Raw genomic sequence first — 21474 nt, 5'->3', positions numbered from 1 at the left:
GCATGTAACCTGCCCTGCTGAGAAAGGTACGGAGCCATGTGCTAACATAGATAAGGATAATGGGGTAACATAAGTTACAAGAGCTAATAAGTAGCCTGACCTAATGGGCCAATCAGTTTATAATCTTTTGGAGTCCTGTGTGTGATTTTTCTTTGGGGCTTGCTGACTGTGGGGTACTGAGCGGGACAGATACCCCAACAAGGCGGCCCCCTCATGTTACATATGGTGCCAACGTGTGGACAACTGTATCCACATAAAGCCTGAGACAGCTTGGGAAGTAATTCTAGAACAAAATAACAGCATTATGCATGGTTTCTTGGTAGCAGCAGTTTCTCGGGTCTGCTCTGCTTGCTAGAGGCAAGCAAATGCCCTCATCTAAGAGAGGCTTCCTGACTCAGCTTTAGCTGCAAAACCTTGCAGCTCTTTTGGGAGGTTCTGCCGCGAAGCACTTAAACAGTGTTGATGAAGGGCTGAATGCATGCTTTTCGGTTTTCAGCCGTAGCACGAAAAAAGCTGTGCTGTTTTGAAGTGCCGTCTTTCTGGGCCGTCCTGCCAGGGCAAACTCTGACTCTTTCAAGCAGGCAGTCCGACTGAGTGTGGTCTGTGAGCAGAATGCTGCAACTTGCTTACTGACAAGGACCTTGAAACACCATAGAGTTGTGGCAGTGAACACACCTCTGGCTGGTATCTCAGCCATGAGGCTGGAGAGCTAAGAAATGAAATGAATGTAGCCGTCAAAGCCACGGCTCTCCATATTGCTTAGTAAATTAAAGGCTCATGTAGTCAGAAAAAGAGAGATACAGTAAAGAGAGGTTCAAAGATGAAGAAAACCTCTAAAGAGTTTACAGTGTGTTAAAAATATATGCAGGCTAAAGGTTAAAGTCATTAAAAATAAAAAAGGAAAGAAAGAGAGTAGTTGGGTGTGGTGGTACACACCTTTAATCCCAATGCCTGGGAGGCAGAGGCATATTGACCTCTGTGACCTCAAGGTGTGGTAGTACACGCCTTTAATCCCAATGCCTGGGAGGCAGAGACAGATCTCTGTGAGTTCAAGGTGTGGTAGCATACACCTTTAATCCCAGCACTGGGGAGGCAGAGACAGGAGGATCTCTGTGAGTTCAAAGACAGCCTGGTCTACAGTGTTATTCCAGGACAAAGATATACAAAGATCCTGTCTCAAAAAGTAAAAGTAAAAATAAAAGAAATAGAGGTTAAAATAAAGCCACATAAAGATGGAAAATGCACAGAGAATCTTCATACTGTATGCTATTATGCTCTCTTTAAATTGTTTGATTGCTGAGGAAGGAGCAACAGCTGCTAAAAGACTTTTGTTTATAAATGCTGCTGAACTAACCCAAGATAGGAATTTTGAAAATACCTTGGCTTCAAAACTGAAGTCAAAAGGTATATTACTTTGGAGAAGAGATTTTGCTTTTGTTTCCATAGAAAACGAGAGACTCTGGATTTATTCAGAGTTAAGAATAATCACCTTTGACCAAGGGAGGCCACCTGAAAAATCTTCGATAGGAACAGATGGCCCAGATGACAGAGGTCTACACCCAGAACTGATCCAAGACTGCTGCCTGAGATGATCGAGACTCACAGGATACTCCAGTCATGACTTGATTATAACTCTAAATTTTCTTTAGGTCCCCTTAAGACTATCAGCGCCCCCAACCAGCAGGAAGTAGCCTGAAATACTACGCCCACATTCCCAACAAATGGATTATGGGTATTTTCCTTTGTTTAAAAAAAAAGAGAGAGGGAAATGGTGCGGGAGAATTATCTGTATTCTGTCAATCATATTTTAATAAAATGCTGATTGGCCTGGCAGGCAGTATAGGCGGGAAAGCCAGACAGGAAGTAGGGGTGGAGCAAAGAGACTGGGAGTATTCTGGAAGCAGAAGCTCTCTCTCAACCACTCCTGCACAGACCACCGAAGAGACAGCATGTAACTTGCCCAGCTGAGAAAGGTATGGAGCCATTATGGCTAACATAGATAAAGAATAATGGGTTAATATAAGTTATAAGAGTTAACAAGAAGCCTGACCTAATGAGCCAATCAGTTTATAACCTTATGGAGTCCTGTGTGTAATTTCTCTTTGGGATTTGCCAGCTGTTGGGGTACCGGGCGGGACGGAAACCCCAACAAGCCGGCCCATCATGTTACAAATAAATAAATAAATAAATAGAAAATCAGAAAAAAAATAATGCTGCTTAAAGGCCATCCCCACCTTTCAAATAATCCTGCAGTGATGGTGGTTGTGCATAGAAGAGATGCATCATGTCTGGTGTAATTACGCTCTCTTACTATTTTCATTTGAAAATTGAGTTTGATAAAAGGAGATACAGTTTGGTGACAAATTGATAGGGTTTGCCCTTATGAGAAGATGTGCAAGGATGATCTCTAATATGGAACATTTGAAGTGGCAAGGTCCATCTGGACCACATCTTCTCATGGCAGCCTGTTTAAAGGGCAAGGAAGACAGAAGTTTCTGTTTTTGTCTTCTTTGCCTTAACTCTCAATTCACTAGTATTAGAGAGAGCCTGATTCTTTAGAATTGTGATAGATACTGAAGGGCAGCTTAGACATCCAGCCTCATGGATGGAACAACTATTAGATTCCTTAAACAGTCCAATGGAAGATAGTCTTTAGACTAGCTTTTTCACAATCTATATACCACTCTCATAAATCAGTGATTTATATATGCATGACTGATTTGTTGTAATACATATACATATATATATATATATATATATATATATATATATATTATATACAAGCATGTATACACACTCACACACACATAATTTTGGGATATATCTGAAATACCTACATAGAAAACATTTGCTATTTATCTGAAATTCAACTTTAAATATCTTGGATTTTATCTGGAAAGTCAAAGTTAAGAATATACGTTTAATTATTTTTAGTTTCTAGAATTTTTCTGAATTTATTTTTAAAGTATATAATATTTCAATATATTACTTTTCTGTTCATGTGTCTGTAACTTTTTATTTATTTATTTGTTTACAAGATAAAGTATGAAACACTTATTGAATTCCTCTCTTGACCAATAAATATAATAAAACACACAGCTTATTTTTTTTGAAAGATACAGTTTTCTGGAAATTTGTAGTAACTCATAAATCAAAGCAACATGAAGTGGGTATTACACTAGAAAAATGTATCTCAGTGGGAAGAATATGCCTATGTTAGGAGCCAATATGCATAATGAGCAAAGATGAATGAATACAGGATGGTGAAAAATAGTCTAAGTGTGGACATCAGCATGACAGTAGCAGAGCAAAGAGCGTGAGTATGAGAGAAGGAGTTTAGGTAAGACTGGACAATCGGATGTTGTGTGGAAACAATGACAAATGATTATAGAGTGTAAAGACCTTTTGGACTTTGCAAAGATAGCACAATGTCCACAGTTATTATAAAACTAAGCAGGAAATATTGAGTGTCCATTTCAAGATAAATAAGCCGTATTTAGTTTGAGAAAAGGTGATTAAATATGGAGCTTAACCAGAGTCTCCAGTTATGTGATACAATAAGAACAGGCAATCTTATTCTTTCTACTTCTTTGTAATATCTTTTAAAATTCATTTCAGTAAAAATAAATTGCTGAAACTTGGATGACTCTATTAGCAAAAGTCTTGCTTCACAAGCATGAGGACTTGACTGCAAACATCCAGTTGTCACTGAAACAGAAGAGAATGGTAGCCCATGCTGGTAATTCCAGTGCTGGAGACCTGGAGACCCAGAGAGAGATGGATCACTGGACTGCCATTCTATAATACTTGCTGAACACCAAGAACAGTAAGAAACCCTGCCTCAAAATTTAATATAGGAATCTATTAAAGAAGACACCTGACATAAAATTCTGGACTGCTCCAATGCTGTACACACACACACATGCACACACACACACACACACACACACACACACACACACACCTTATTACAGGGTTAAAAACACCAAGGGTGATTAAAAATCCTTAGGGAAACTTATTTCACATTCATCTTAAAGGCCTATGTATAGCATTTAAGCATATGCACCCGCATGCAAAAACAATCTATATGAAATTATACCTATTTGAATTGATAACCTTCCCTCTCAGAGCTATAGACTATCTATAAAAAAGAACAGTTCTGGGTAAGGAAAACCTCTCTTGAAGCTGTTGGTCACAAGATTCAACTACACTCCAAAAGTGATATAAGCTACTGACATTGCCATTAGTTGACTCCAAAACGTTGGAGATGTGACACTATAGCTTAGGGTATAAGAATTAGAAATATCACGCTGAAAGTGACCTAGGTATGCACTCGTTGTATCCATGGTATCAGAAGGTGCAACACAAGCCACCAAAGAAGAAGAGAACGTTGTAGCTTTTCCCAGCTGTAAAGCCTGTGAACTTCAGTGATAACCAGACTTGTAAAACTGTCAAAATAATGCAACAGTGGCACTTTATTTTTTGAGCTAAACAACTACTTCCTATTTGGCTCTAAAGCTGACTCAACAGAAGAGAATCTATGTCAGAACCCAAAACTTAGTGGTCAGCCTTGGAGGTATGTTTTTATAAGCAAAGCTAAATGCAATAGCTTGCATACCTGTGTACATATATACATGTCATTGCATATATTCAATAATAATAAATAAAAAAGTCTTCATGAAATTTTAAGGGAACATTTGAAGAAGTTGGAAGGAGGAGAGGGAGGTGGGAAGATATAGATTCAGTGCTTGTAGATGAAGTTCTTCAAGGAAATAAAATTAAGCAAAAAATGCAACATATAAATTAAAAGTAGTCTTCATATCACAAATTACTTTACTTCAAAAAATATGAACATTTTGAATTACACCCAATTTGTAACTTGAATTCCTTGGTACATTGCTTATAAGGTCATAGGTTTGAGTGAAAATGGAACAAATATTAATTAAGAATGATAGTTATCATGCTTTGTTAATCTACTTCTACATTCTAGTCAATTAAGCATACATGTATATTAGTAACATTTTTCCATGAACATTGCTTTCATGTTATTTCATTTATTTTAATTGTATCGCTATTTATACTGAAAACTGACAAAGTCCAAACTGTTTATATTTTTCCCCATCTAGAAGATGAAAAAACAATAGTTAATTGCTCATTTTAATGAATATGTTTATGGTGATATTACGTTCTCTTTACCTTCAAGTTTAAAACTATTCCATAATGGTCTCTATTTGAAGAATTAACTTGCTAATCTTCACTCAAAGAAAGCAGAGTTGCCAAGGACAATCAGTCTGGACATTCCAGGTTGGTTTCCTAGATGTAGAAGAAAACAAAGCATTCCTTGGATATTACCATGTCAGATGGTGGATGGCAAACATAAGGACCAGTAAAATTGTAGGTCAGAGAAAACTGATGCTCTCGTTAGGTGGCACCATCCTTTAATGTCCATACGTCATCTTCTGATCCTCATCCCATTGCTATGTCCACATTCAGCACAAGTCACTGCCATGCACTGCACTCACCTGTACAGATGTTGTTCTACAGCTGCAGCGAGAGCCAAAATTGTTGCTGTAACAGACTTTGAACTTCTGTTTGTAATATAATCACATAAAATTGAAAGCTATACTAGTGATAGCGGTTATTCTAAATATTATTTCTCTATAATACCATCGAATAGAAAAAACTACTAAGGAATAAATTTAAGAGAGGTAACAAAGGAACATATTCAAAATATCTTACTGCAAGAAGACTAATGAAATATAACAAGTGTGATAGTCTTGTATGTGTGTCCACAAAGTTATAGAGAAAGTTTTATGATTCTGAAGCTTTGCTCTGTGAAGGTATTTTTAAAATAGAAATAAGAGAGAAAAAAAGAAAAGAAAGTTTTCATATAAAACAGGGCAAGTCTATTTATTGTAAAAAGTACTTAAAAAAATTTATGAAACTAACCTTTGAAAAAAAATCACTGGAAAAGCTGCTCCTAAGCCATATAATCTACCACTTCTTGTAAGAAATAGCCAGAAAGATATTGCTGAATTAAAATAAAATGAAGTGAGAGAATATGTAAAGATAAAAGGTAAAAAAAAAAGAGGAGAAGAAAGGGGATGGAACTCCAACATTTTCTTGGTGTATTCTTCAGAAATAAAAGGAATGTTGATATAGGAAGTCCTTCTGTATATGTGTTGCTTTTATTGACTAATGAATAAAGGAATTACTTTGGGCCTATAGTAGGGTGGGGAACAGAGCTAGTTGGGGAAAATTAAATTGAATGCTGAGAAAAAGAAGTCAGAGTCAGAGAGAGCAATGGATCTGCCAGAGGAGGAAAATGCAAACTACCAGGAGCCTTGTGGTAAAATATAAAATAGTGGATATGAGTTAATCAAAAATGTAAGAACTCGCTAGCAATATGTTTAAGCTATTGGCCAAGTAGCATTTAATTAGTATAATTTCTGAGTGATTATTTTGAGACTCTGGGTAGCTGGGAAACAAATGAAGAGCCTCCCTCAACAGAATATTGCTTTTCGTTTTGTATTACTGTATGTATGTATATATACATATACGTATAGATGTATAAACACACAAATATATGTATACATATGAATTTACATATATTTTAGTTACTGCCCTTACAAAAGAGACACAAGAAGGCTAGTGATGGACAGCCTTTCAGACTGGTGAGTGGGTGCCATCCCGGGACGAGGCAGAACATCTTGAAAGGAGCACTGGGCCCCTTTAGCTCCTGCTGCAGGGGCTTCTTGGTTCCACACTTTCCTCCCCACCCCCCACCTTCCTAAACCTGCCCCATTGTCTGTGAGGTCCTTGGCCCAGGAACAGGAACAGGTTCTGCTCCTTCACTGAGGTTACCAACTCAGAGGAGTGAGTGCACACCCGCCCAGCAGGAGGGGAGTGTATGGCACCTGCAGCTCCTGCTGCAGGGGCTTCTTGGCTCTGCACAACTCTCTCCTATAGAACATTCCACCCAAACAGAAACGAATATACCTTCTCAGCATCTCATAGAATCTTCTCAAAAATTGATCACATAATTGGTAACAAAACAAACATCCATAGATATAAAGAAATTGTAGTAATCACCCATGTACTATCAGATCACCATGGAATAAAGTTAGAATTCAACAACAATTCTAATCCCAGAAAGCCTACAAACTCATAGAAACTGAACAGTCAACTACTGAACCATCCCTGGGTAAAGGAAGAAATAAAGAGAGAAATTAAAGTCTTCCTTGAATTCAACGAAAATAAAGACACAACATACCCAAACCTATGGGACACTATGAAAGCAGAGCTAAGAGGAAAGTTCATAGCACTAAGTGTCCAATTAAAGAAAACAGAGAAAGCACACATTAGAGACTTAACAGCACACCTGAAAGCTCTAGAAAAAAAAAGAAGCAGACTCACCCAGAAGGAGTAGAAGACTGGAAATAAACCGAGGGCTGAAATCAACAAAACTGAAACACAGAAAATAATCCAAAGAGTCAGTGAAACAAAAAGCTGGTTTCTGGAGAAAATCAACAAGATTGACAAACCCCTAGCCAAACTAATCAAACGGCAGAGAGAGAACACGCAAATTAACAGGATCAGAAATGAAAAAGGGGACATAACCACAGACACAGAGGAAATTCAGAGAATCATTAGATCTTTCTACAAAAGCCTGTATGCCATAAAATTGGAAAATGTGAAAGAAATGGACACTTTTTTTAGATAAATACCATATACCAAAATTAAGTCAAGACCAGGTGAGCAGTTTAAATAGACCTGTAAGTTGTGAAGAAATAGAAGCTGTCATCAGAAGCCTCCCTTCCAAAAAAAAGCCCTGGACCAGATGTTTTCAAGGCAGAATTCTGTCAGAACTTTCAAGAAGAGTTAATACCTGTACTCCTTAATGTGTTTCACAAAATAGAAACAGAAGAGTCATTGCCTAACTCCTTTTATGAAGCTACAGTCACCCTAATACCGAAACCACACAAAGACTTAACAAAGAAAGAGAATCAATCTCACTCATGAACATCGATGCAAAAATTCTCAATAAAATACTGGCAAACAGAATCCAAGAACACAAACATTATGATCAAGTAGGCTTCATCCCAGAGAGACAGGGCTGGTTCAACATACAAAAATCTATCAACATAATACATCATCTAAATAAACTGAAGGAAAAAAAAACCACATGATCATTTCATTCGATGCTGAAAAAGCATTTGAAAAAATTCAACACCCCTTTATGATAAAGGTCTTGGAGATATAAGGGATACAAGGTTCATTCCTAAATATAATAAGGCAATATACAGCAAGCCGACAGCTAACATTAAATTAAATGGAGAAAAACTCAAAGCCATTCCACTAAAATCGGAACAAGACAAGGCTGTCCACTCTCTCCATACCTCTTCAATATAGTGCTTGAAGTTCTAGCAATAGCAATTAGACAACATAAAGAGATCAAAGGGATTCGAATTGGAAAGGAAGAAGTCAAACTTTTCATTATTTGCAGATGATATGATAGTGTACATAAGCAACCCCAAAAACCCTACCAGAGAACTCCTGCAGCTGATCAACACCTTTACCACTGTGGCAGGATACAAGATCAACTCCAAAAAAATCAGTTGCCCTCCTATACACAAAGAACAAAGACACAGAGAGGGAAATCAGAGAAACATCACCTTTCACGATAGCCACAAATAGCATAAAGAATCTTGGGGTAACTCTGACCAAGGAAGTGAAAGATCTATTTGACAATAACATTAAAGTTTTGAAACTGAAGAGGGACCAGAAATGGAAGAATCTTCCATGCTCTTGGACTGGGAGGATCAACATAGTAAAAATGTCAATTCTACCAAAAGCAATCTATAGATTCAATGCAATCCCCATCAAAATCCCCCCAAAAAATCTTCTCAGACCTTGAGAGAACAATAATCAAGTTTATATGGCAAAACAAAAAACCGAAGATAGCCAAAACAATCCTATACGATAAAAGAACTTCCAGAGGCATTACTATCCCTGACTTCAAACTCTATTACAGAGCTACAGTAATCAAAACAGCTTGGTATTGGCATAAAAACAGAGATGTTGACCAAGGGAATCGAATCGAAGACCCAGATATCAATCCACAAACCTATGAACACCTGATTTTTGACAAGGGAGCTAAACTTGTACAATGGAAGAAAGAAAGCATCTTTAACAAATGATGCTGGCATAACTGGATGTCAACCTATAGAGGAATGAAAATAGATCCATATCTATCACCATGCACAAACCTCAAGTCGAAATGGATTAAAGACATCAACATTAATCTGACCACACTGAACCTGATAGAAGAGAAAGTGGGAAGTCGTCTACAAGACATGGGCGCAGGAGTCCACTTCCTAGGTAGAACCCCAGTAGCACAGACAATAAGAGCAACAATGAATAAATGGTACCTCCTGAAACTGAGAAGCGTCTGTAAAGCAAAGGACACTGTCATTAAGGCAAAAAGGCAACCTACTGATTGGGAGAAGATCTTCACCAACCCCTCATCAGACAAAGGTCTGATCTCCAAAATATACAAAGAAATCAAGAAACTAGACACTAAAACTCTAATTAACCCAATTAAAAAATGGGGTACTGAACTGAACAGAGAATTCTCAACAGAAGCTCAAATGGCCAAAAGACACTTTAAGTTGTGCTCAACCTCCTTAGCAATCAGGTAAATGCAAATCAGAACTTTGAGATACCATCTTACACCTGTCAGAATAGCTAAACTCAAAAACACCAATGATAGCCTATGCTGGAGAAGATGTGGAGTAAGTAGAACACTCATCATTTGTTGGCGGGAATGCAAACTTGGCAACAACTTTGGAAATCAATGTGGTGGTTTCTCAGGAAACTGGGAGTCAACCTCCCTTAGGACCCAGAAATTCCACTCTTGGGAATATACCCAAGAGACGCCCAATCATACTAAAAAAGCATTTGTTCAACTATGTTCATAGCAGCACTATTTGTAATAGCTAGAACCTGGAAACAACCTAGGTGCCCCTCAATAGAAGAATGGTTACAAAAGGTATGGCACACATACACACATTAGAGTTTCACTCAGCGGTAAAAATCAATGCTATCTTGAATTTTGCATGTAAATGGATTGAAATAGAAAACACTTTACAGAGTGCGGTAACCCAGACCCAAAAAGAGGAATATGGTATGTACTCACTCATAAGTGGATTCTAGCCATAAATAAAGGACTTTAATCCTATAATTCGTGATCCTAGAGAAGGTAAATAAGAAGGTGAACCTAAAGAAAAACATACACTTATCCTCCTGGATATTGGAAGTTGACAAAATTCCCGTCAGTTTTTGGGAGTATGGGGTGGAGGTGAGGTGGGGATAAGGGGAGATGGGGGGAGAGAAGGGGAGGATGGGGAGACCTTGAGGGATGGTTGGGATGAAGAATCACCTTAAACTTAAAGACATCCACCTGCCTCTGCCTCCCATATCCTGGGAATAAAGGCCTGCACCACCACCACCTGGCTATTTCTCTTAAGATAGTAAACAGTGCCGGGTGTGAACCACATGTGTTTAATTCCAGGGCTGGGGGGCAGAGGCAGACTGATCTTTATGAGTTCTAGGCCAGCCTGGTTCTAGGATAGAATTAGTTCCAGGACAACCAGAAACCCTTGTCTCGAAAAAACAAAGAAAATAAACAGTGTCATAATAAACCAAAAAGTGATGTTTTGAATGAATAGTTATAAAGCTGAGTAGTCCAGAAAAGTTCAAAAGTTTGTAAACAAAATTAGTGTTACTGATAAACTAAATTTACTCTCTGGGTCACAGTGAGTAAATACTAATGTATCTATGATAAATGATTAGAAACAAGAAATAAAAACCGTCTAGAAAACATGAAAACACCATTTGTCTAAAGGCTGATGCTGTGTTATCTGAGTGAAAGATAATAACTACAATACTTCAGTATTACTAAGTATAAGTCTTTATGTTTTAAAACTTAAAAATGTTTAAATTATTTCAGTGTATTGTGTGTGTATGTGTGTGTCTGTGTCTCTTTGTCTGTATATGTGCTGTTTGTGTTTCCCTGTCTCTGTGTCCATGACTGTGTATGTATGGTGTGTGTGTGTCTGTGTGTGTGGTTTGTGTGTTTGTAAGTTAATTGTTGGTGTTTCAGAAACATTGAACTTTGCTTGGTTCTTTTGGATGGAGACTACTGGTGATGCTTCCATGGTTTTTCTTATTAGTTTCCTTGAGGTTTTATTTTCCATCATTTTTGATTCACTTTTACAAAATCTTATAATCCTAGCTAATTTTTTTCTATTTTTTATAATGTTTTATCTATAATTTCTCATTATTTTACCCACATTTGTGTGTGTGTGTGTGTGTGTGTGCTTTGTTGGATTCACTTTCTATGTTCTAAATTTATCAATCACATATGTTTGAGATAATTGACCTTTTTGCCAGCAAATTTTGAAGTCCCATTGGTTCCAAAATTTACTTGTTATGGATTTCTGCTCTTTTTTGAAAAATGATATTTTTTTCTTTAAAATTAAAAGAAATTGATATTTCCTTTTTTAAAATTTAAAATTTCTGTGATGATGCAATTTGTACATATATTTGTTAGTTTGCAGTACTTTCTGTATATTTGTTTTTATTACTCTAAATTTTATTTCATTCTTCTATTGTATCCATTAATAGAATATGTTTATTACTCATCAGAAAATCTGCATTTGGGTAAATGTATAATGTTTTCAGTATTTCTCTTAAAAATTAAAAGAGTCCTCTGACAAAAGCAAATAATCGCTACAGTAGTCAGTTCCTAATCTATGTATATTGTCAGTGCTTTTTAGACCAAGCTAATTCGTTACCATGATAAATATAAGTGTTCAAAAATCTACTACTAGTAATATTCTATTGAAATCTTTCAATCAATAGCGGTTGGCCATTTCCTAACAGTAATTATCTCATAACTAGGCACACTGCTCTAAGGGCTTTGCTGGTTTTTTTTTTTCTTTCCAGTCAATCATAGCGACCTGATTTAATGTCCTATTACAAGAGTTAGTAGCTAAGCCACAGTGGCAGCCTGTAGTAACATCAGTTATTGGAGTTAGTAGCTAAGCCACAGTGGCAGCCTGTAGTAACATCAATTATTGGAGTTAGTAGCTAAGCCACAGAAGACAGCATCAAGCCACAGCATCAACCATTTTATGCCCAAGAATGTGAAGTGCTTACTTTTTCCGAAGTTCATTCCAAATGTCTGACTTCACTGAAACTTTTTATTTGAATCTTCAGCTTTTGAGGTCAAAACAAGTAGCAGAAATAACAACGATGCTGTTATTAATTCTGTCTGAAAGAAGGACACCACCAAATTGTATGTGTTTCCTTGTACTGACTTTTACATTTTCTGAAGTAAGTTCCAAATTACATTTGACATGTTTCAGTTCTTTTTGAAGGAGACAATTTTATAGTAAAACAGATATGTTCTGAAGTACAGGAGAAAAATAGAATATTGTTTTATTTTTTCCCAATATAAGAAACCTCAGGAAATAAATATTTCAAATGGTCAAAAAGAGAATAATTCATATCTCTTTTTAAAATGAATTGGTGTATATATATACATATATATGTATATATACATGTATATAATACATACAAATACGTATACATATTCATCTGCATTTAGAAACACCACTACAGAACACCACAAGCAAAAAATATGCTAAGTTGTGGAGGAGTCCAGTCCTATTGGGTACATCTACAGAACACTCTTTCACCTAAGACTCATGAAACAGTATTAAAGAGGGGGCAAGAAGATTGTAAAAACAAGAAGATAAGGGAAATCTCAGTGAGATTGTGTCTCCTGGACATCTCAAGCTACACACTTCTGATATCTGACTTCACCCATCTGCATCTTTATCTCTATTAACTGAATCATATAAAAGAAATGTTCAAAAAAGTTATTTCAAAAACAGACACAAATAGTCAGCAATAGTAAGCATGAAGCAAGAGAATGAGAGTATTTGGAATTGCAAGTGGTGAACACAACATTAAGCAGAGAGTCATACTAGGAAGTTCGGACCCAGACGTATTAAGTATTAAAACAGACTATAAACTAGACAGAACTTGACCAGCAAAGGGTGTCCTATTACAATGACAGATACTTTAGATAAATCATACTCAAGAGTTATCGGACTGTCCCATTTCATTTCCACTAGTGGTTTCACATTGAAACTATATTTTATCAGTTGTTACTGAAGACTGAAAATAAGCATATAATGGAAGGGTGGTAATTGTCTAAACCTTCACATTTCATGTTTCAAATTTAAGATAGAGTTATAAAAGGGCTGGCTTCTTGGAAGGCATGTTTGACTGTTTTAGAATTTTCAAATAAATTGTGTCGATGTATTCTTATGGTGTCTAGCTGTGAAGAAGCTCCTAGCACAGTGATCTTGGGAGAATTCCTTATACAATCCATAAAGCCCTGAAACATCCAAAAGGTGAGTACTAATTTCTCTTTCTTTTTCCTTCCTTCCTTCCTTCCTTCCTTCCTTCCTTCCTTCCTTCCTTCCTTCCTTCCTCCCTTCCTCCCTTCCTCCCTTCCTCCCTTCTCCCTCCATCCCTCCTCCCCCATCCCCCCTTTCCTTCTTTTCTTCCCCTCTTTCTCTCATGTGAACTGGTACTTGGACTAGATGTTCCAAGCATATGCCTGGTGTCCAAAGGTAATTGAATCATCTGGAATTGGGTTACTGATGGTTGTAAGTCATAATGTCGGTCCTCTGAAGGTATAGTCCTCTTAAGCAGTGAACCATCTCTCCTTTCTATTATGAGTTTTGGAAAAAATCTAGAATTGAAAGAACAAGATTCACAAAGCTGCAATAATTTTGCATAATTTTGAAAATCAGTTAATTAAGCAACAAGTAGACTTAAGAAGCGATACAGTAAGGGGAGAAGGAGACAGAATACTGAAGATTGTATAAGGTTTCATTAAGAGTTGGCTTCCAATGCAATAGGAGTTTGCATAGAATATCAGGCACTTATGAACTAAGGATAATAGCTTTTAAATATTCTATCAACACTTAGTGTTATAACTAGAAGTAAAAGAAACAAAATTATTCATATTTTTATTTAATGAGACTATCAATTGTCCGATATCAAATTTAATTTCAGAAAAATGTTCATTGGATAAGAATAACTTTAGAGACTGTCAAATTATGAAGATTGTGGATGACAAAGGTTATGAGTATGGTTTGCCTCTAAGGGTTTGATTCAAAAATAACTCAAAAGTAAAAAGATTTATTTCAGCTCATTGGAGCACGAGACTGAGCTTCCAAGGTCCAAATGAGGAGCAGAAGGAGGGAGAACATGAGCAAGGAAGTCAGGATCACGAGGGATGCATCCACCCACTGAGACGGTGGGACAGATCTAATGGGAGATCACCAAGGCCAGCTGGACTGGGAGTGATGGAGCATGTGATCAAACTGGACCCTCTGAATGTGACTGTCAATGAGGTCTGACTGAGAAGACAAGGACAACGACATTGGGTTTTCATTCTACTGCATGGACTGACTTTGTGGGAGCCTTGTCTGTTTGGATCCTCACCTTTATATACCTGGATGGAGTGGGGAGGACCTTGGACTTCCCATGGGGCAGGGAACCCTGACTGCTCTTAGGACTAGAGAGGGAGGGGGAGGTGAGAAGCGGGGAGAAAGGGAGGCGGGGAGGAGGTAGAAATTTTTAATAAATAGATAGATAAATAAATAAATAAAAAGAAAAAGTGGACATCAGAAAAAAAAGAGAGAGAGAGAAAGAGAGCGAGATCACAGCATAATGAGGGATTTGGATCAACATGACCTCATAGGTCCTGTGCAAAATCCTATGATCCAGATTTCTTAAAAGATGAATCCCTAATTCCTCAGTCTGCCATTTGAAGATTTTCTTGGTATGGTCTCATTTTATTCACTGAACCTCTGCATTTTGTGTTAAGAAATCTCAACTGGGGTTCTTTAGCAGACAATTATCAAAACTATTACTGCTTATCAAATAATGTTTTCATCATGAGCTTGCAAACATATACACCCAGGCATGTGCATATGCATCAGTGCACACACACACACACACACACCCACACACCATTTTTTCTTGCATAGTGATGGAAATATACTTCAATTTATTTCAAAAGGAATTACTATTTTCTTATTTATGCCCTTTGAATTCTGGAATGCTTGTACAGCATTTCTTGTTTTGCATTATTCAATATAAAAGATATTAAATGAAATTACTACTCGAGAAAAATAGAAGTTGGAAGCTAGGGTTTTTGTGTGGTTATGAAGTCAACAGGGGCAGCAGTAAAACTAGGTGAGAAGCACTAAGGAGATCCATACATTGTATCAGTGTTCTTCATTTACAACAAGATGATTTAGAGACCTTAATATTGTGCAATTTATGTTTTAAAGTATGTTGATGTAACATACTTTAAACCAATAGAATTCTTCAGTTTTTATATTAGAAAGAAAAATTGAATGATTGTATGTCTTATCAATGCAGAGATTCCAAAGGTGGAAAGATAATGTACACAAGATTCCTTCCACTTGGCATGTTGACCAACAAGCATTTTGAGTTCATCCACCTGCTGATGGTAACTGGAAAACTTATTCTTTTCAAGTTAATTTAACTTTTATTTTCTAAGTCAAATTCATCTAGACATTGATTCACTTGAGTTCCATTTGTCAACTCTAACCATTTGTAAAATCTCTGATAGTCCATGCCAATGCATTAGGTTTTAATGAAAAATGAATTAATTTTCTTGCCATAATCAATATGCACTTCACATGGATATTATGTCTGTAAAACTGGTATATGATATTTATCTATAAACATAGAAAAACTCCTATAATAAAAATATAAGTTTAGTTAAAAAAAAAGTAGGCTAGTGATTCCCTTATGCCTTTTAAAATAGGAAAGAAAGGTCATCAGAATATAAAGGCTAAAGGCCGACCTAAAAGTCAGACCATTAAGAGATACAAAATAGCATTTATTTTCAACTTTCCACTCTAAAAGTCTCTGAGAGATATATTTCTTAAAAATTTATTTCCAAATCTTAAGTATAAATAAGCACTACTAAAGTTATTGTCAAGATTAAATACATTAGATATATTCAATGAGATATGGTCATCTGATAGGAATAGGAAACAAATATAAAAATACATATCCATAGATGGAAAAGTTTACTGTTAAGATATCTTTTAACTCTGCCTACTCTGTCATTATTAATCATATTTGGATATGGAGATTTCCGACATGGCAAGAAAAGGCTCCTGATTAAAAAAAAAAGGTGGCATATGTATTTAGTATGTGTTCATCAGCCATTTAGAAGGATGCAATTATGCCTTATGAAGGGAAAATGGGACAACATCGTGTAAAGAGAAACAAACCAGTTACAGATGATAAGTATCTCATTTCTGCCATATGTTAATCTAAAAATGAAAAAAAAAAAAACAAGAGTGAAAGAAAAATGTGACCGTATGGAGCATAGAAGTCTGAGGCAGACGGGGATGAGAATGGGAGAGTGTTGATAGAGGAAGAGAATAAAGGAAGATTTAGTTGTGCCTTTTCCATATGGAAAAGTTTCACAAAACTCCAAGTGTTAATATCTTAGAATTTATCTTGTTAAAGTGAAAAAATGGCTGAAACCTGTAAGTGTGTTCTGTGGGATTTTCAAGATCACTAGAGACTTAAATTTAGTGTAAATAATGATTTTTTTTCATATCTTCATACCACTCAATGACCTGGCACAAGGTAAAATTTATCAGTGAAGACCATTCCATGGTGATGCTTGGCTGCATGGCCATAGGGTTAAGTAGAGGGCAAACAACAATGGACTGACATCTCTAAAATTATTAACAAAAAATAAGCCTTTATTTTGTTAAGGAGAGTAATCTCATATATCTGTTACACTCACAGTAACTTCACACATCCATTGACAAAGTGACTCAAATTTTTAGGCCCTGCTATGTGCTCATTTTGATCTATACTGTATTTTGAATATATAAATCTATATTCTTCAAAGTAAGTTTTATCACTGATTGGAACTAGTGTCATTTTGTCATCTTTTTAATAAGCCTTGAAATTCAAACATATTTATGCATTTTTCTCTTTTATTTTGACATATTTCTTCCATTCTAGTTTTCACTAATTCCTGGTATCTTTCTTAAGCATCAGTTAAAATCCAATCTTTTGAGACTCAAATTTGGAGCTTCTATTTACATATTTTTATTTCCTGTCTCCAGTTTCTGTTTCATTAATTCTTATGTCAGTTTAAAATTGAATTTATTCCTTTGTTCTATGGTTGGCCACAACATGCATTATGTTTTCTTTCATTGGAATTTGAGTGACATGGTTAAAGGACTTTTCTTTAACTGATTGATTACATGTATAAAGGGGTCTGATTGAGAGTCACTAGTTAATGAATATTTGATGTTGTTGCTAACTTTTTTAGCAAGAATGTTAGTCATAACAAAGCATGAATCCAGGCACCACAGAAAATAATATGCAAAATACACTTCTTTCTGGAAGGAAACAGTCTCTCAGACGTTCAATTTATTAACTTACAGATAAAACAGCAATTGACATATGAGTGAAATAGTAATAAAGATAATTCATTGTAAAGATAAAAATGTAATAAAAGCCTATCTATCTGCAATATAAAAGAGTCAAGTGTCACTTAGAAAGGAATACTTAAAGGACAATGTTCATGGTGGACAAGAAATCTGGATTAGAATGACCTTCTGACCCTAACAGAGTAACCTTGGTGTTTCGTTAGATTTCTCCAAACATAAAACAAGTCAGTATCATTTCTAAGAAGGGAAAATAAATTGAGAAGATATTCTCAATAGATTTATCTGTGAACAAGCCTGTTGACATTGCCTTTCATGCCGTGATAGTGCAGGTGGCCTTGAGCTAGTAAAAAAAGTAAGCTGACTAATCTGCTAATCAGAGCTTTTTTTTGGTCCCAGCTTCAGTTGCTTCTTCCTGAAAACCATTCTGAATGTTAATATACTCTTCTCTTCAAGGTTAAGGTGATCTAGAAATAAAATTCTCATAATTTAAAAATCATTATCCATTGACTATGGTATGCCATGTCATGTATAAATGAAAGGAAAGACATTTTCTGAAGGGAATTCAAATATTGAGTGTGAAGAGAGGAACAACATCACTTTAGCTGAGGACTGGTCAATTGCGTCGTATTATAGGCAGGATTAACCTTGCCACAGATTCAATGCACTCCTGTGATCGGTCTCTCTAGTGGTGATAGAACATTCTGTAACTGTTCAATGGGTTTTACAAAATTTGTTATTTAAGACAGAATGAATTTATAACATCACTCTTTCACATAGGATTCAGTAATTATGCTTTCTGCTTAAAATAAGCAACTGCACAGGACTGAATGTTTCAGGAATGCTCTAGAGGTGACTGACTTCCTACCTCTGAAGCTTCTAGATTCTACTTCTAGGCTCACATTTTGCTTATTTCTTTTAAAGCCACTGAATCTCTTCTGAGTCGTTTCTGTTAGCATATCCTTTTCTGAGAATAGGTCTGGAAACATGTTCTCTATTTAAAGATCTATTTAAACATTGGATCTACCTGAATAATTGAGAAATATTTCTCCAAAATAAAGTCTATAATCTTAATCAGTCCTCCAATGTTCATTTTATCAATAACAGAAATAAATTACAAGGTTTAAATATTAGCACATGATTATCTCTGGAGGCCAAGACTTTGTCTACTGGTCCAATCACTTTCTTATTGAAGTAAGTAAATGCATATATTACATACACTAAATGAAAATTAAGATTATTCATATTTTATCAAATATATTATTTGCAAAATTGCAAAACTATTTTTTACAACCATGGTGGAAAATTGCCAATATTGCAAATGTCACTTTAAAAACAAATGTTGCACTATTAAATATTCTACTTAAAATTTTTTTGTGTGTGTGTTTATTGCTTTAGCTGAGAGTTGAAGCACTATATTGAACAGAAAAATATGGATATCATTTCTTGCCTCTTATTTTATTGGAAACACAGAGGGAGTAGTTTATTGATTGATTGATTGTGTTATTTTTTGTTTCTTTTTTTGTAGCTTATGATGGCTGTATGTTTGTGATCTACAGTCTTCTTTATGTTGTTGACATACAGAAGTCTGTAGGCAAGCATGTAGGTCATTTTCTTAATTAGTAATTGATGTGTGGGGCCACTCTACCTCGAATGTTTCAATCTCCAGGCTGATGATTCATAGGTTCTATATAAAGCAGGGTGAACAATCCATAGAGAACAAGCCAGTAAGCAAAAGTAATCCAGTAAGTACTTCTGCATCAGCTCCTGCCTCTTAGTCTCTAACCTATTTGAGTTCCTTTTCTGATATCCTTTTATGATGACCAGTGATGTGAAATCAAATGCCAAATACCTGCGTCCCCCCAATACACAAGTTGCTTTGATCATGGTCTTTCATTGCAGCAATAATAAACCTGATTAAACATATGCAAAGTGAATAGTGGTTTCCATCTGACAAAAGAGGGTATCAGATTCCTCACAGATAGAGGCATAGACTGTTGGGACCCTCTGTGCATGGCTTCTGGGACACAAATTCTTGTCTCTTGCAAGATGTGAGAAATCTCTCCATTCTCAGAATTCATATTTTCCAAAGATATATTCTTTCCTCTCTACTTACAATTTCTTTGAAGGTATTTTTTTAAATACTTGCTGTTATTATTCCAGTTTGGAAAACAGTGCTTGAATTTAATTATATTAGTGTTTTACTTATAACAAATGAATGCAAATAAATGAAATGAGAATAAATATTCCTAAGGTCTAGAGCTACACTAATGTCTAAGATAGTCCATAACATAACTAAAATTCACTTTGATTCATTTTATTCATTTAATAAAGAGCTACAGAAATACTAGGCATAGTATATGGTTCTCCAAAACACATTAAAAGCATATTTTTTAATTCTTAGGTTTTTAAGTAGACCCAAGAATACTATTTTCTATCAATATTTTATTAAATATTTGGCCCAAAAAACTTTTAATATACTGCTTAGGAAATTCTCAAATTGCTTTAGTCTAATCCTATGAAGTTATTGTACTACAAAATCAATAATCAAGCTCATAGCAGCCCATGATTTCCCCTATGTATACCTCCTGATAATACAGCAGTGTTGTAGATCACCTGTTTTAGCATGAGAATCTTGGGCCAACCTCATAAAGTCCACCAAACATAACGTCATGCCAGATAATTTAAATTGCCAGGTGGCCATAGTAAACATTAAATCAACCTGCTGTGCCTAAAAGGAAAAAGAAAGCAAATTGTTCTTGATTTTCAGTATTAACTATGAAGTATTGGATCACACAAGCTAAATCAGTGGCTGTATATCAATCAGGAGTAATTAAAATCATCTTTCAATGTTGAAATGTCATCAGTAACGATTATCTTCTAATTGCTTTTTAAATCTTTAAATTATTCTATTTCTATTTTATACATTGCTACAAGAATCCATCTGACTTTGGCATGAGTCAAATTGATTTATTTTGCTTTCTTTTTTGTTTTGTTTGAGACAAGTTTTCTCTGTTAAACAGTCCTGGCTGTCCTGGAACTCACTCTGGAGACAAGCTGTCCTCGAACTGACAGGGCTCTTCCTGTGTTTGCCTCCCGAGTGCACCAGCATTGTATAGTTAACAGCAGTTAAACTAACATCAAAGTTAGGATAACACTGACATTGGATATGGTTTACTGCTTTTTTTCATATTAGTGTTAAAGTTCTACATATACTTCTTTCAATAATGCAATTATGATTTTATGAATGCAGTAGAACACCCTTCCAATGATTCTTCTTTTTACTCTTCCTTTCTGTTCTGTGGGAACATCTGATAGATGGGGATATAGTAGTAGGTTTTGTACATATGTTGTGCAGGCATAGATAAAACTTTGTTTTGGGTTCCTAAGTCTATTATAAAAAAATACAGGCAAGTAGATTGTCAACATACTTTACGTCACTCAAAAATTATGGATGCTCAAAGTTTGAAACTGAAATATATTTAGGGTCATGCTCTGAAATGTAAGAAAAGTCTCTGAACTTCTAAAGGTGTAATTTGTTTAAGCTTAGGAAAATAGCCTAATGCTGATGACTTCATCAAAATGCACATGAATATATTTAAAAAGTCCAGATTTTATATATATATATATTCACATTTCTGGGTAGTTACAACCTAAACATATCCTCGAGGAACCCAATTTTCCTTCTATTTTGTCTCCGTCTCTTGTCCCTGTCTCTCAGTTTGTATGTGTCTTTATCTCCCTCCTTCCCCTTGATCCTTTCATTCTCTTGCTCACTATTTTCCCTTGAATATGGCTTTTTGCTTTAGGGAGAAGTTAGAAATTGTCAGTGTGTTTTGTTTTGTCTTTAATTGTTTGTGTTGAGCTATAT

The sequence above is a fragment of the Myodes glareolus genome, chromosome 15 (assembly GCF_982192425.1).
Source record: "Myodes glareolus chromosome 15, mMyoGla1.1, whole genome shotgun sequence".
Taxonomy (NCBI): Eukaryota; Metazoa; Chordata; class Mammalia; order Rodentia; family Cricetidae; genus Myodes; species Myodes glareolus.
This window is presented reverse-complemented; position numbering follows the sequence as displayed.